General features: G+C 42.5%; 1 pseudogene; it reads left to right on the top strand.

The window, feature by feature from the left end:
• The first annotated feature begins 904 nt into the window (after positions 1 to 904).
• Positions 905 to 16,405, top strand: part of LOC138803194 (tubulin beta-2 chain-like) — a 50,837-nt pseudogene continuing 35,336 nt past the window's right edge.

Raw genomic sequence — 16,405 nt, 5'->3', positions numbered from 1 at the left:
AGAGTGCTTGCCTGGCATGCCTGAGGCCCTAGGTTCAATTCCTCAGCATCACATAAGCAAAAAGAAAAAAGCCAGAAGTGGCATTGTGGCTCAAGTAGTAGAACGCTAGCCTTGAGCTGAAGAGCTGAGGGACAGTGCCCAGGCCGAGTTCAGGCCCCACAACCAGACCCCCCCCCCACAAAAAAAGAGTATCTTCATCATAGAATCTACAGAAGTTAAATGAGTCGTGAACAAAGTTGAAGTTTGCCCAAACGCACAGAGTACAGAGATGAGACCAAAGTGGGTAAGTACTACCTGGATCTCCTTACTGTGAAATATCCTCCACATATTAATGGGATAAATGGAATTTTTCCCAAGCACACACAATTCATACCCTCAAGATAGAAGCGATTCCATTCAAGTATAGATTATAGTAGACAAAAAGGATTATATTGACCTTTCAGTCTCAAAGCTTTATCCCTATTAGAAAATCTTCAAAAAATGATTTTGTGACTTTGGAGAAAATAATTAACTATATATTAGGAAAATAAGTTCATAAAATGAAGAGTTGATGCGGAGTTATGAAAGACTTCATACTATTTTTCAAAGTCTCTTGGAATCAAAATCTCTTCTCAGTGTATTGAGAAAGTAGAAATGTATCTAGTGTTAGAATCATGGATACCTAAAACATTGAGTCATCCCAAAATTCATTGTATCCCTGAAAAGTACATAGAGTTCTAGTATCTTAATGGCACTCTCATGTGGAACCCAACTATTTGTCTTGGCATTTAAAACTGGGGAAGTGTTTTCCAGGGAATGAACCTTTAAAATATTCTTTTCTAAATAAAACAAAGGAAAAATCTTTCTTAAATAATTCTTTAAAAGGATTATCAGCTGCAGAGATCTGACCTTATGGGTATCCGGGATGTGCAGGTACAGCAATGCCTTTGTGGAAGGGCTCTGGGAATATGGAGCCACACTGAGCTCCTGGCTAGAATATGCTACCAACTACAGGCAGAGCCCTGTGCAGTTAGGTGACCTATTGAAGTCCTCATTTATTTCTTTGTCATTGAAGGCAACTTTTTTTTGGGGGGGGGGCGTCCGGTCGTGGGGCCCTTCTGGGCCTGGGCACTGTCCCTCAGCTCTTCAGCTCAAGGCTAGCGCTCTACCACTTGAGCCACAGCGCCACTTTCGGCTTTTTTCCTTTTGCTTATGTGGTGCTGAGGAATCGAACTCAGGGCCTCAGGCATGCAAGGCAAGCGCTCTACCACCGAACCACCTTCCCAGCCCATTGAAGGCAACTTTGAGATAGTGGTGCAGGCCCTGGAATCAGCAGGTATGGCTGCTCTGCAAATGCACTGCCCCTCATTCAGGGAAGACAGCTTGAGCCCTGGGTAGCTTCTGCAGGTGTTAGGCCTAGCCAGGACAGGTTAGCTGTGCAAGCTGGAAGTTGCCCACAATGTGCGGCTACATGCTGGCATGTGCAGCAGTTGTTAGCCCAGGTGGGATTCCCTCGTCTGACTTCACTCATCCTCCCCATTAAGGCCTTTGACACACCCTTCACTTCTGTCCCAACTTCTAAGCATGAAGACTGCCTCCTTGGCTCCATCTCCTGAGAGCTCAGTCACATGACTTACCTGATAGAGCTGAGTGTGGCCCTCTCCATGCTGACAGGGAAGATCCAGATTCTCCTAGGGTGAATCTCAGATACTGAAAGGAGGAGGGATGGGTCAAGCACTCTGGTCATTGGCTTCACAGGCTGTAGGGGCACTGAGTGATAGGTAGAAGAACAGCTTATTCACAAAGCCCCAAGCTCAATGCTCTCTGGAGCTGCACATAAGAGAGCACAAAAGAGAAATAAAGAAGTTGGAGGACCAGGAGTGATCCAGAATAGTGAGGGACCTCAGGGGACTGCTTCTAGTTAGAAAGAGACAATGTGTAAGGTAGGCATCAAAACCAGGCTTGCAATCCCAACACTCAGAAGCCTGAGGAAGAAGGAAAGTGAGTTCAAGTCCAGCATGGATAACATGGGGAGACTGCCTCAAAAAACAAGGTCTGGAGGTGTAGCTCAAATATTAGAGTACCAGCCAGTGAGCAAAAGCATCAGATACTGAGTTTGAATGGTGTCTTGGTCTTCAAAATAAGAAAAGAAAGAGAGAAAGAGACAGACAAAGAGAGAGAGAGAGAGAGAGAGAGAGAGAGAGAGAGAGAGAGAGAGAGAGAGAGAGAGAGAGAGAGAGAGAGAGAGAGAGAGAGAGAGGAAGAAAGAAAGAAAGAAAGAAAGAAAGAAAGATAGAAAAAAAAGAAAGAAAAAAGAAAGAAAGAAAAAAAAGAAAGAAAAAAGAAAGAAAGAAAAATGAGGGCTAAAATGTGCCTTGATGCTACAGTGTTTGACCAGCACATGAAAAACCCTGGCTGTAATCCCTAGCATAGATAGGAGGAAGAGTGGGGGAAAGCAAGAAGAGCAGGACAGAGAGGGAAAGGGGGAGGGGGAAGGGAGAGGGAGAGGTCTCTGTGAAAAGAACATGCTAACTAATGGGTCTAGAATGTTGCTTTATAAGGCAAAGCTAACTATAGTGACTCCTGTAGCTGTCTATTGTGGTGCAAAAAAGTTCCCAACACTGTGTGACTGGCATTATCTCAGGTCAGGTATAGAAATCTGGCTCAGCTGGGTGACATGAGGTTGTTGTCAGCTGACTGTGGGACTGCAGTGTCACCCTGGCCTTTCTGAGCAGATATTAACCCAAGATCATTCATGGGAATTGGGGGAATGCCTGGCCTCCTCCATAAGCAGGATTATCATAAGGTCTTAGCTAATAGTTTCACCCATTTGCAGTTATGATATCAAGAGGGGCATGCACAGACAGTGAGGGACTCAGTCAGAGACAGGGCCCAGCTGCCCCTTTGCTGATGCTTGCTGCCAACACTATCTAAATCAGAATTATTGGATTGTGGATATGGTGCCTCAGTTGGGGATGTCTGGCTTTCCCTTCCTGGCTCTATAGTAATGGATTCTTCTATTGTTAGAGTAATGGCTCTTTTTTCTTACTAATGCCTCATTTCCTCTGTAGCAAGCTCTCAGAGTGGATGTTCTCTCCAGGATCATGTACATAACTCCTTTCATATGAAAATGGTTGTTGATAAAATCTGCCATTTAGGTGAGATGAAGACAAAGGTTTCGTTGGTTCAGGTTAATTCTGAACCACACAGCAAGCCCAGCAGCTGTAGACTGTCTGAAAGCAAGGGATCCAGCCTGCATCCCAGTGAACCATATTTATGGACACAGACATTTGCATTTCATGTAGCATCATGTGTCACAAACTATTTTCATAGACTGCATGCAGTCAGGTAAGAACAAGACTTGCCCTGCAAGGTGTAGTCTTTGTTCTCTGTGACAGACAAGCAGATGGATTGCTCACATCCATTGTTGCTCACATGGAACTCCCCTGATTAGTGCTGATTATTCCATGTTCTACAGCCCGTTCAGGACATGATTGAGAATGCTGGACCTGGCCAATTGTGCTCTGAACCATGTGGACATGAACTTCTTGGCAGACTGTATCCATGCTGCCCAGCTGGATGTGTTGCACCTCAGTAGACACAATCTGCTTCATTTATATCCCTCTACTTTCCTCAAGCTCCGGCAACAGGTTGCCCAGATAGTGCGGGTGTGGACCCCAGTGGAGTGTGCTATTACCCATAGCTATGTGGTCATGATGATCCTGGGCCTGTGTTCCTGCCTCTATCTCTAGGAGCTCAAGTTCCTTGCTAACCTGCTGTGAGCCTGCACCCTCAAGCGCCTCTTCTCTGCACTGTGTAAACTCCCTGAACTTCATTACATGGAGTTCCTGGTGCCTAAGAAATACTACCTGGAGAGTACCAGGATGAGCTGGCCATGTCCACATATGATCAGTAGAAATATGCTTGATTGCAGAAGAGCTGCATGCCATGCTACTATGGGCCAAGCAGGAAGACATCCCCACCTCCCACCACTTTTCTGGAGTTTTCACCCAATAGTTAATGAGACCAGCCATGAGCTTGGTGCTTTCTTGTTTCAAACTTTCAAAACTGCTTTACAAAACTTTCCCAGGGGCTGGGAAGGTGGCTCAGTGGTAGAGCGCTTGCCTTGCATGCTCGAGGGCCTGGGTTTGATTCCTCAGCACCACATAAACAAAAAGAAAACCCCGGAAGGGGCGCTGTGGCTTAAGTGGTAGAGTGCTAGCCTTGAGCTGAAGAGCTGAGGGACAGTGCCCAGGCCCAGAGTTCAGGCCCCACGACTGGACCCAAAAAAAAAAAAAAAAAAAGAAAACTTTCCCAGAACATTAAAACAAGTAGAGTAGGCCCTTGAATTGTGCTAAGGAAATGTCTTGCATTTCAACCAGCCCTGTTGCCCAGAGATCAATCCCTATATCAGATCCTAAGGCTAAGATGTAAGCAACTGTAGTTTCAATGAAAAACCTTTGTTAGAGAAAGCTGTAGATACACATGACAGACAATGTAGGAAGAAAACATGCCTTCTAAATGTGACATCGGAAGCCCTGGGGTTCAATTCTTTTTCCTTTTTTGTGCCAGTCCTGGGGCTTGAACTCAGGGCCTTTGCACTGCCCCTGAACTTCTTTTACTCAAGGCTAGCACTGTACCACTTGAGCCACAGCACCACTTCTGGTGTTTTCTGCTTATGTGTTGCTGAGGAATCGAACCCATGAATTCATGCATGCTAGGGAAGCATTCTATCACTGAGCCATATTCCCAGCCTCCTGGGATTCAATTATAGGACTAGGTGAAGCTGTTACAGCAGAGGTCCAGGCATTGTGGTAGAGTGTTCAATTGGACCTAGGGCAGCATGTGCTGGAAGCAGTAACAGGGAAAATTCAGATCACTTGTCACAGAATACAAATAAAAGGTAATGGGTACATTTCTTATCAAGCATTGTTGCCTCCCACTTTGTTTCCTCTTACCATCCCTAATAAGAAATGTACTCATTACCTTGCTCATGTACTCATGTAATTGTAACTTCTCTGTAAGGTATTTTCACAAATGCGTGTGTGTGTGTGTGTGTGTGTGTGTGTGTGTGTGTGTGTGTGTGTGTGTGTATAAATACAAATAAAAGAAGATCTCATAGAAAAACAAGCAAGAGAAAAAGACTGAAAATGAAAAGTAAAATGGAAAGGGAACCCGACTTTTGGGCCTAGCAGAAACTCAGCAGATCTGGTAGGAATTGTTCTGCATGGTGTGGCAATATTTCCTGGAGAATGTTTGCAGGGAATAGAAGCAGGGCTGGTTTTTGGTTGTTACCAGTGGCTTTGTGCTTGTTTTGCTCTGCATCCAGCTCAGTGAAAGCCTGATTTGAGGGTATCTCATGAGTAAGAGATGCTCCAGTATTTCTTAGTAAAATTCATATTCCATTTTCTGCTGAGCAGCTAGATTCATTTGACCACCAGCCTCTACCACTCCCAAGCCTCGTCCTTTGGTTCTACTAATCAGAGCCAGCCCTAGCTCTGGGAACAGGCATTAGAACTCTATTCTGTTACAGTAACATTCTTACCTGCCAGTGGCAGTCAACAGAGAGACCCAGTTCTCCTTTAGAGATGCCAGAGACCTTCTGCAGCTAGCTGAATCACAACTAGCTACCAACACTTTTCTGTTCAAGAGTTCCGATGACTCTAACAGAAGTCACATACTGGGGACTCTTTTCATTGCTCTCACTAAAACGCCACAGCACTGTATAACCTGATGTCCCCACATTCTGCTGCAGGAAAGGTAACAGGCTGGAATCTGTGCAATTTGGCTTGAAAAATTTGTTACAGTGAGTGAAAGATTGATTCCTGCCTAATTCCTCCAGCTCAAGCAAGACACCAGGTACAAGAAAACAAGCGTGGCCACATGCCTGTCAGCAGGCAGGTTCCAATCAGTGCCTGGCCAAGGATATAACACTTGGTCCCCAGGGGACAATAGCCCTTCATCCAGTGTAGAACATTCAACTTGTGGGCCTGGTCAAGGAAGTCTCCTTGTGGCCTAAGAGAGCATAAGCCACTTTTTATTTTCTGCTTCTTTGTGAAAACAAGCCCTATATAAGTCCATCCAAAATATAGTCCCTCAAACAACCTCCAAACCTGAAAGGTCTATGCACCTTGCTGGCAATAAACAGTCCCCACCTGTTGATCATTGAGTCTGGCCTATTCCTTTTCTGTTTTCCTCCATTTTCTTAACAGTGAGAATGCTGAAACAGGAATGTGGGTTCAGGAGACAATCATTCCCAGGTTGCCAATGGATGTTCATGGCTACTTCTAGATTTTAGGTCTGATCCTACTCTATTCTTACTTTGAGGTTACCTGAGATATCCTTAAAACAAATTCCCCTCATTAGTGTCTAAGACAACTTAATCACTGTTATTTCAATTCTTACAGGGTCTGAGAATGAGTCCATCAAAGCGGGCTTAGAGATTAAAGAAGTTTGTTAGGTGTTACAGAAGTTGTCCTGCCAGGGACACAGTGTAGACTTGGGAGCTAACACTATGACCCTAAACATGAACACAGCCTAGGCTAATGAAGGCAAAAAACACAAGCAGGTACAAGCTGCAAAGTTCTATTAGTATGATAACATCAACTTTTTTTTCCAAACAAGGGACTTTTACAATGGCAATTTCCTGTTATTTCATTCCTCAGTTTCAAGCAAGAGATTATTGCATTCCTCAGTTCCCCATAAGAGGTTAATATTCTGACTCAGTGTCATTGCTTGGTCTTGGGGTCTTTAATCCTAAGAGATCCTTACATTCCCCTTTCTTTTTGTAACTGAGTCAAATTCTTGACTCTTTTTCCTGACTCAGGAGGCTGTACTGGGCCTGAAGGGCCATCAGCTTGACAGTCCCAATTATTTTTTCTATAAGTGATATCAAAGACTTAACCACACAGGAACCAGTAATAACAAGTAGAAGAAATAGTATAATTGCTGGTGGCTAGGGATACTAGCCACCAGGCCAAAAGGCTTTGAACCCATACTAGATCTAGTTTAGCAGATGGATGCTGGTGGAGTCCTTCACACAGTTTACCTACAACCTTTATGTTTTCTTCTCCAGCCGTGATTCATTTACACAGTATCAGCACTCTTCCCTTAGAAAAACATAGGTTCCCTCTTTGGAAGCTGTGAGAAGGTCTAGTGCCGTATGATTCTGCAAGGCCACCCCCGCTAGAGAGTTCAGTTGTCTTTGTATGCATGCCAGAGACACTGAAGAGGCATGAGTATCCTCATCTACCCTCTCCTCAAATTCTTGAGCAAGTTTTAAACTATGTCTTACAGCACCTCCAGCAAAAGCTGCTCCTCCAACAGAGGTAACCAGACTCACCCCTAACATTATAGGAATAAAATCTGTCCTCTTGGTTAAGAGGTGGCATAACAATCTCTGAAAATTTTCACTTTTGGTATAAAGATTTAATTGGGGAACTGCTGTTATCAAAATCCAAGAGGCCAAGGTTGGATTAATGTATGACCATAGGCTTCCATTGCACCAGAACATAGTAGGAGAAGGGGTGTGACATCAAGATACCTGAAGCAGTTTGTCATATTCCACAAGTTGAGTTGGTTGGTAAAATTAAATTGCTACAATCAGGGACATTACAATAGCAGAAGTAAGAAAACTGTCCCCTTGTCTCTGATTTTAAACTGCCAGTGGTAGTTAACATCATTTAGAGCACAGAAGCATAAATGAAAAATTATGATGAGATAAGTCTTAGCTTGAGAGGCTTTTCAGGGTCCATCCATTTGTCTCTTCTGGTAGCAGGGCCACATTAAGTGGTGAAGCGTGGATCCAGGACCAGATCCCATTCACCTTGACAGTGGTTGGAGCTGTTAGGATAGCAGTATAAGGTCCTTTCCACTGAGGATAGTTAGTTTTTTTTATGTCATATGACCCACACAGTGTCTCATGATCAGTAATTAGGTCCAACTACAGGGGCTGCCTGCAGGAGTGCCTGAAATTGGGAATGGAGTTCCTGTTGAACAGTCTGCAGTGCCTGTAAAGACTGGAGCAGTCATCTATGTCAACATTGCAGTTTTTAAGCGAGGATACAAGAAGGATGGTCTGCCAAACATCATTTCACAGGGCATAAACCCTTTGGAATAGACAATGCAATGGGAGCGCAAAAGGGCAAAGGGAAGGAGTCATTCAGTCATGGTAAATTTAAGAGAATCCCCTCTCACAACGAGTCTACCTGGCTGCTCTAATTAGCTAAACCAGCATCTAGATTGAAGTGGGTATATCCTTCCTCCCTACCATACAGATAAACATAAAGAATAGTTCCACATCAATTCACCCATCATGACTCTATGTATATGAAAGCTAGTTTAATTTCATACCAACTTACTCATAAGCTTCATTTTTAAGACATACTCCTACCATTTGTTACATACTTAAACTTTCTGGGGTTTGTCTTCTTCCCCTTTTCACTGTGACAAACATTTTAAGACAATCCTTATTTTTATATCTTTTTTTTTTAATCCAGATGAGATTTTTTTTCAATTCCTTTCTAAGGCTTTCTTTACTACACTCTTTCTTTCCCTGAGTTTCTTTGTGGCTTTTGGGCCCATTTTGCTTCTTTGGCTTGAGGAACCAGGTTATCAGAAATGCCTCAAGGCATCCCTTGGGTGGAGAATTTTGTTAAATTTTTAATTCTAATAGCAGGGGTGAGTTTCATTCCTCCTACTACCTCCATTGATAAAGATCTCTCCTTTATAGCTATTGTTGGAAGCGGCCTTTTACCACACCCAAACCAAGCAAGGATTTGATTGTAGAGTGGATTTCTAGTTTCCTAATCCTTGAAGTGCCTGAGGCAAGCCAGTGATATCATCCTTGCCCTCAATATCTACTGTGGGAATAGAGAGAGTTACTGGATATCACTGAAATAATATACCACAGACTCAGTTTCAGCAGATCCAAAGCAGCTTTCCACTGGGAAGCAGTCAGAGGTGATGGAGTCAGGCAGGAGTCCAGTCCACTGTCACTATGGTCAACATGGTCAGGATGACAACATAGATTTCCTTCCAGATGACTATAAGGCCGTCCTTGAACTTTATCCAGAAGGGTGGGTAGAAGCAGCAGCAGGGTCCCACACCTACTCAAAAGGGTTATCACACATTTTTCTGGGCTGCAAATTTCTACTAAGACTGGTTAAGGATATGTGGCATAGGCTTGATAGGCGGGTGTCCAGCTGGTTTTTAAGGCAACATTTGAGGCAGTGGCCCAGGACAATTGACCAGGGTGACAACTTTTATTAACTAGATAGTTCTTTTAATAAGGCTTGTAACCATTTCCAAAATGTGCAGTCTCCACACTTACACACTGTTAGAACTATGTCCCATGCCTCTTCCTTTTCAGGTAAGGAAAAAATGATTTCTGACCCCTTTTTGTGGCCATCAGTACTTTAATACAAGAACACATACACAAAGACATTAGAGAGGGATATGATACAATTCAAATAACATCTGGAGCTTGAAAATATTGTGCAAATGTGAATGTCTTAGAATCAGTAAATGAGAGTGGTTATATAAGATGTTAATAGTATGTTCATAATAAAAAAGCAGTGAAGAAGTATGTGGGAACTCTCACTACTCTTTGCAACTCTTCTTTGAGTTTAAAATAATTTCAAAACAAGAAGGCTTTCAAGACAAGATATGCCTTAAGTATATCCATCCCATATTTTTTGGTTTTGTTTTTGAGAAAAGTGTTAAATCTTTGAAGAGGAAGCATTCACCCAAAGGGAGACAAAACATTCAAATCCAACTTTGACTCCCTAACCTGTGGCATATATCTCTGAATTTTTTATTTCCCTATAACTTCTCAAAGTACAAGATAGTTCTCAATTTGACACTTCGAGATTTGACTCATGGAGGTCGTTGGCACCAAAGGTGAGCAAGTAAGAAGCAACATTAGCCAGGCACCAGTGGTTCACACCTGTAAACCTAGCTACTGAGGAGGCTGATCTGAGGATCACGATTCAAAACCAACATGGGCAGGAAACTCCCTGCAATTCTTTTTTATTTTGGCGTGGGGGTCGGGTGGTGGGGCCTGAACTCTGGGCCTGGGTGCTGTCCCTCAGCTCTTCAGCTCAAGGCTAGCACTCTACCACTTGAGCCACAGCGCCACTTCTGGCTTTTTTTTTCTGCTTATGTGGTGCTGAAGAATCGAACCCAGGGCCTCAAGCATGCAAGGAGAGCTCTCTACCACTGAGCCACCTTCCCAGCCCTCCCTGTGATTCTTATCTCCAAATAATCACCAGAAAACCAAATAGAGTTCTCGACCTCAGCTGAAGAGCACAAGGACAACGCCCAATCCCAAAGTTCAAGCCCTACTACCACCAAAAAAAAAAAAAAGAGAAACAACATTAAAGCTGTTTGTTTTTTGGGCTTTGTGTATAAGCTACACATCCCTCAATTGTGAAATCATACAGTTTGGCTTTCCTTACCATGCCTTTTTCTCATAATATTCTGCATAATCTCCACTTATTTATGATGCATTAGGCTGTGCAGCAATAAATAAGCCCCATGATGAAAGTACCTCATTCTGTTCACAGCTTTGTACCCAGTATTCAGGACAACACTTGATATTCACTGAAAAGAAAAGAGACCATTATAATAAGAGATAATGCCTCGATAAAAGACATAAGGTCTGGTGATATCAACTTCCCACCCCCGCCTCTACCTCGAGAGCCCTCAAACAAGCCCAGATGAGCTGGTTTCTAAGATGATGTCCAGGTCCAATAGGCACTTTGGGCAGGTGACGTCTCTCCTGGGGACAGAGCAGCCAAAGCTTTTGCAAAACTATTGCTGGAAACTTATTTTGGAACTCTTGTGACAAAAGAACACTGAGAATTGCTTTGATGTGCTGATGTTTTCATCAATTTCTTGGTACTTCAAAGACAAAATAGTCGAGAAGCCAGCAGCAACAGCTAGCTCTGCTCAAAGCTTCAGGGTAATCCGTTTGTATGACTCTTCTAGCTCCACTAGGATTAAGGTGCACTCCCATCCATAGATGGTGAATTTGCCAACACAATGCTACAAATGACCAGACTTCATTTCTTTAGACAGCCTAAGTAGTTTGTGTGTAAGTAATAGGTAGCTACCTCTTGCTGTCCCCTCCAATGTCCCTGGGAACATCAGCTTTTGATGTTACATTGGCAATATAGGAATTGTATACATGACCAAGGGTGGAGCCACAAAGAGGCACTCCAGCCCAGGAATGCTAGCTAGTAAATGGAGAGGCCTCATGGAGGGAAGACCATATTCCAAGCAATTTCCAATCTATGACTCTTTCTCTAAGCTCTTTTGGGAGGTCTTCTTTTTCACTGTTGTCTTTTTCATTCATTCCATATTAGCTGCAGCTCTGAGTGCCCAGTCAAAATCCTGGCAGATGGGATTGGGCAGAAACCTGAGTTACTGCCCAAAGAGGTATTATGTCTCATTCTCCCTGGAGACAGAATGCATCTTCCAAGAAAGCTTGCTCAGCCTTTTGGAGAGGAGCACACATGAGCTGAATCCTGACAACAGGAGGAAGAAAACTTCAGAGGAGGTTTCAGGAGCCAGGGGGCAGAAAAGTCTTTTTTGTTTGTTTGATTTATTATTAGTAAGTTTTATTGTGAAAACATTGTACAGAGGGGTTACAATTACATGAACAAGGTAATGAGTACATTTCTTATTAAGCATTGTTGCCTCCTTTTTTTCCCCTTACCATCCCTACCAGCCCAACATCCTCCCCCCCCCCCCGCTGAAAAGTCTTTACATTACAAGGGACAGTCACTTCCATAGGAAGTGTCTAAAGACTAGAAGTACCCTGTGGACAGTGTCAGCTGGCAAAGGCAGACTCAACCATCAGTTGATTTCATTCAGGCATAACATCCCAGTACTTGTAATATTCAGTTGTTGAAACTCAGGGGTTTGAGGACAACACAGGACTTACATCCAAGTTCACTGTAGAAAAAGCAACTGAAATGTGCTCTTTCCTAAGGTTGTAAACAAGTAGCCTTATTCAAACACCAAACAATAAAACCAGATTACATTATGTGTTTTCATGCGTATTTGTGTACATGCACAACAGACCTGGGCCTGTACATGGTCCCTGAACTTTATTACTTAATGCTAGCGTGTTCTGTCACTTGAACCACAGCTCAACTTCTAGTAGTTAAGTGAAGGTAAGGTTCTCGTGGGCTTCACTCTTACTAAGCTGACTTTGACCCACAATCCTCAGATCTCAGACTCCTGAGTTGCTAGGAATACAGGCTTGAGCTATTGGAATCCAGGGGTTCTTTAAATGCCAGGAATGGGATGGATAGATGACTAGTTCCAAGGTAATGATGAGATTATGCATGTCTGGGTAGAAGGTGAGAAAAGGGAGAAAGGATATAAAAAGATTGGAGCTAGAACATGGCAGGGAGATGCCTCATGTGGTGAAGGCTTCGGTAGGGTCTAGTGGGATGAAATCACAGGCTTTGAGACTGTCAGTTTTGGCTGCCTCCATCTTGAAACCATGGACAGAATGGGTAAGCTTTCTATGGCTAGAAGCCCTTTGGGTGATGACACAAACCATAGGAGGTGTATGAAGATAAGAAGTCACCCAGGGGTGGCTCACATTTGTAATCCTAGCTACTTGGAAGGATGAGATCTGAGGATTGTGTTTCAAAGCCACCCTGGGCAGGAAAGTCCATAGCCTCTTATATTTAATTAACCAGCAAAAAATTGGAAGCAGAAGTGTGGCTAAAATGGGAGGCTGACAACCTTGAACAAAAACAGCTAAGGAAGAGCATGAGGCTTTCTGTTCAAACTCCAGTACTGGCACACAAAATAGAGCATAGATAGACAGACAGACAGACAGAAAGATAGATAGATAGATAGATAGATAGATAGATAGATAGATAGATAGATAGATAGATAGATAGATAGATAGATAGATAGATAGATAGATAGATAGATAGATAGATAGATAGATAGATAGATAGATAATGGACTAATGGACTAATGGACTTCAGGTACTGTAAGGAATATCCTATCTCAAGTTGGGAGACATGGACTGGAGATTGGGGTGGTCAGTCTTCAGTGTGCAACCATAAAGCTTCCCTATCTGATAGAAACCTGGTGGGAAGAAAAAGCCATGCCAGTGTGTCAGGGTGATGTCAGGGCCAGCTCTAAAGCAAGAAGGCTATCAGAATCTGTGTTCTGCCTATGAAGAAGAGAACTCATTGCTCTAGAAAGTGAGGGAATTGATACCTAAATTACCCATCTTGAATAGAAATGGAAGTGGAGTTGTTTTTACGATAACTTAATATTATGTCTAAGAGCTATTTCTGTACATACTACCTCCTAAATAAAAGCAGGTTTATTGACAAAAATACCAGTTACGTATGATTATACATTTCAATAAAACAATTGTAGTACTTAATACTTTAGGGAATATACTACAGTATTTGTTCTGAAAATGTTTATTCCCTATTTTTACCTGATACATAATGTACTATGTGCTACCACATGTTGTTCAGATGCATGTATAACATGGCATATTTTTTTAAATCAGAGTAATTCTAGTGTGAGTTAGTGCAAAGTAGTCAATCAGAACATGTGGTCTATAGAACTGGCAGATGGCATGATCAGCTGCTAAACCAAAGCTAGCTGACATGGATATGGGCGAAGAGGGCTACAGAAGAATAAAGAGTATGCTCAAAATGTTGAGTACATAAGGATGGGGCAATAAATCTTTGAAGTCATAACATTACAAGAAACAGAAAGGATAGCCACCAATCAGAAAGCCATCTTCAAGGTCTACAATTCTCCCTATTTAACCCAAGACCAATCTCTGTAATGAGGAAAATGGCCAAGATGGCTGACCTGGGCCGAATTGCCCTTTTCTCTGTGGTGTGTCTATAATATGTGCTCTTTGTTATTTTTCTCTTCTACTAAACCCTTCGATCATCTTTACATATGTTTTCTTCTTACCTGAATTCTCCTTATGCTGGATGCAAGGACCCAGGTTGGATAGCTGCCTTATAATTTGTGGTAACATGTAATGGATTCGATTAAGTATGTTTTATTCTGATTTAGGCTCAATGAATGGACACAATTCTATCTGTCTGTCTGATCTGTTCAAATACAACATTTATAGTGAACACAATAAAAATTCTGTCTTCAAGCCTTAAATATTTGTCATTACCTATCTGTCACCCTTGTATGTGAAGGTACACCTGAACCTCTTCTTCCTAAGTGTACTTTATACAAACATTTGGGACTACATAATTTCTTGAGCATGGTCTGGTTAGATGAAGACAGCTATTTGTGTTTAGACAGTATCTCAATATGTTGCTTAGGTGAGCCCTGAACTAGAGTTCAAGTGAGCTTCTGGCTTTAGGTTCCAGAATAGCTAGAACTATAGACATATGAGACAAGCAGAGATGGTCAGAAAAGATGATGCTAGGCGAAATGAACCCCAAGATAACTCTATTATTTTTAACACTTTGTTTTTGTTTTGCTTCCTGTGTCAAGAATACCTTTTCCTTTCAATAGGCATGTAGTATTTTAAGAATTGCTTTCCAGTTAGTTGAATACATGCAGTAATAATTTTATCACCTAGGTTATTTTTCCAGACCTTGCCTAGGACGGACATATGGTGCTGAGGCATGCTTGCCCAGAATATCTTCCTCTCTCTGTGACTTATTTTGAGGAATATTCAGATGTATTTAGCTGGGTCAAAGATGAGGCATATTTCATTACTTAATGTACTTTGTCAAGCTGTCCACAAAACATTTAATTAATTTGCTCTCCCAACAATAGATTCTAATTTCTTGCTTTCTCTGCAAATCTCACAGTATTTAAAAAAAGAAAAAAGAAAAAATTTCTGCCAGGTGCTGGTGGCCCACGACTGTAATACTTGTTACTCAGGAGGCTGAAATCTGAGAATTGTGGTTCAAATCCAGCCCTGGCAGGAAACTCTGTGAGACTCTTATCTCCAATTAACCACCAGAAAACTGGAAGTGGAAATTTGGCTCAATGTGGTAGGGCTCTAGTCTTGAGCAAAAAAGCCCAGGGACAGTGCCTGGACCCTAAGTTCAAACTCTATGATCAACAAAAACAACAATTCTAATAGACACAGAGAACTCTTCTGATATTTGCTAAAAGCATATTTCTTTGTCCCCTTGCTTATATGTTATACCTCAGAAAGTAAGACAACTGAGAATTAAGGAATTTAAAATTAAAAGAGAACTCCACCTTTTAGGATTTCTATCTTGCCCCATTAGCAACACTGCTCCACCAGAGCCTTGCGTTACAAGAGAGATAGTATATACAAAGAAACTTGCATGAAATAAGGAAGGCAGAAGGAGGCTGTCCTCTGCTGCCATACCAGCACCCCAGGCATTGATTCCTGGTAAGCAGAGACACATCAGTGTGGAAGATAGTTGACTTTGAGTATTTTATTCTCTAGATAGAACTGGAGTATAGGGAAGTGGGCACTGAGCATGGAGCTAGTTAGCTGGCAGGCAGGAAAAGAGAATTTTATTTCAAGGTCAGAAAAGACAAATGAAGTGTAGGTTCACAGCTGGAGTCATAGATCCAAGTGCCAGCATTGCTGCTTACCAAGGAACTCAGGCTCATATCCCTGAGCCTCAGTTTATTTAAAGAGTGTTGAGTACAGTGTACTGTATCATCCTTGGCATTTGGGTGAATTGTAAAGGGAAACATGCAGGTAGGCAGAATTCAGGAGGCACATCAACTCAGTGAATGATTTTATTTCACAAATCAAGTGAGGCTTAAATTGAGGGCTTCCACATGTGTGCACCTCCTCTTCTAAGATCCCTAACAAGGGGCTAGGACAACTCTGTGTCTCTGTGGCCCTTTCGATCCCCTATGTTTTTCCTTTCAGTGTCTTTTCCAAGACAAGCTCTAGTGCATTAAGCAGCCTTTAATGTAGGCAAAAGAAACACTGAGAGCTATTCCCAATGCTTAGACAAGAATCTCCCACTGGCATTACTGATGATCTTGTCTAATGTAAAATCTCACCTATCCCCTAGGGTCATTAAGGCCAGCGATGGACACAGCTAAGTCCATCACTTTGTTGCCTGTATTTTCCATGCCACATATTAGTGAGATACCCCTTCTATTGTTCAGCTATCTTGGGGAGGGCAGAGATAGCTATGCCAGCAACAAAGAAAGGTACTTTCTGCTTTATTAAGCTGGCACAGGGAGGAGCTTCTCTGTGGAACAAGTGGCCAAGGATGCTGCTTGCTTCTATGGCAAACCAACATGCAGCCAGCATTCAGGGTTAGCTCTGTCCACCACATTTAACAGAACTGAAAAACGTGGCAGAATTTCTGTTATTTCTGAAAGACCAGGTTACACTTTAATCACTGGTTGTAATAGCTAATCTGAGAGGGTGATCTATCCCACTGCCCAGGGG

This window comes from Dipodomys merriami, unplaced genomic scaffold, assembly GCF_024711535.1.
Source record: "Dipodomys merriami isolate MVZ:Mamm:240054 unplaced genomic scaffold, mDipMer1.0.p SCAF_337, whole genome shotgun sequence".
Taxonomy (NCBI): Eukaryota; Metazoa; Chordata; class Mammalia; order Rodentia; family Heteromyidae; genus Dipodomys; species Dipodomys merriami.
Note: the sequence above shows the minus strand (reverse complement) of the source record. Positions and strands in the feature narration are given on the sequence as shown.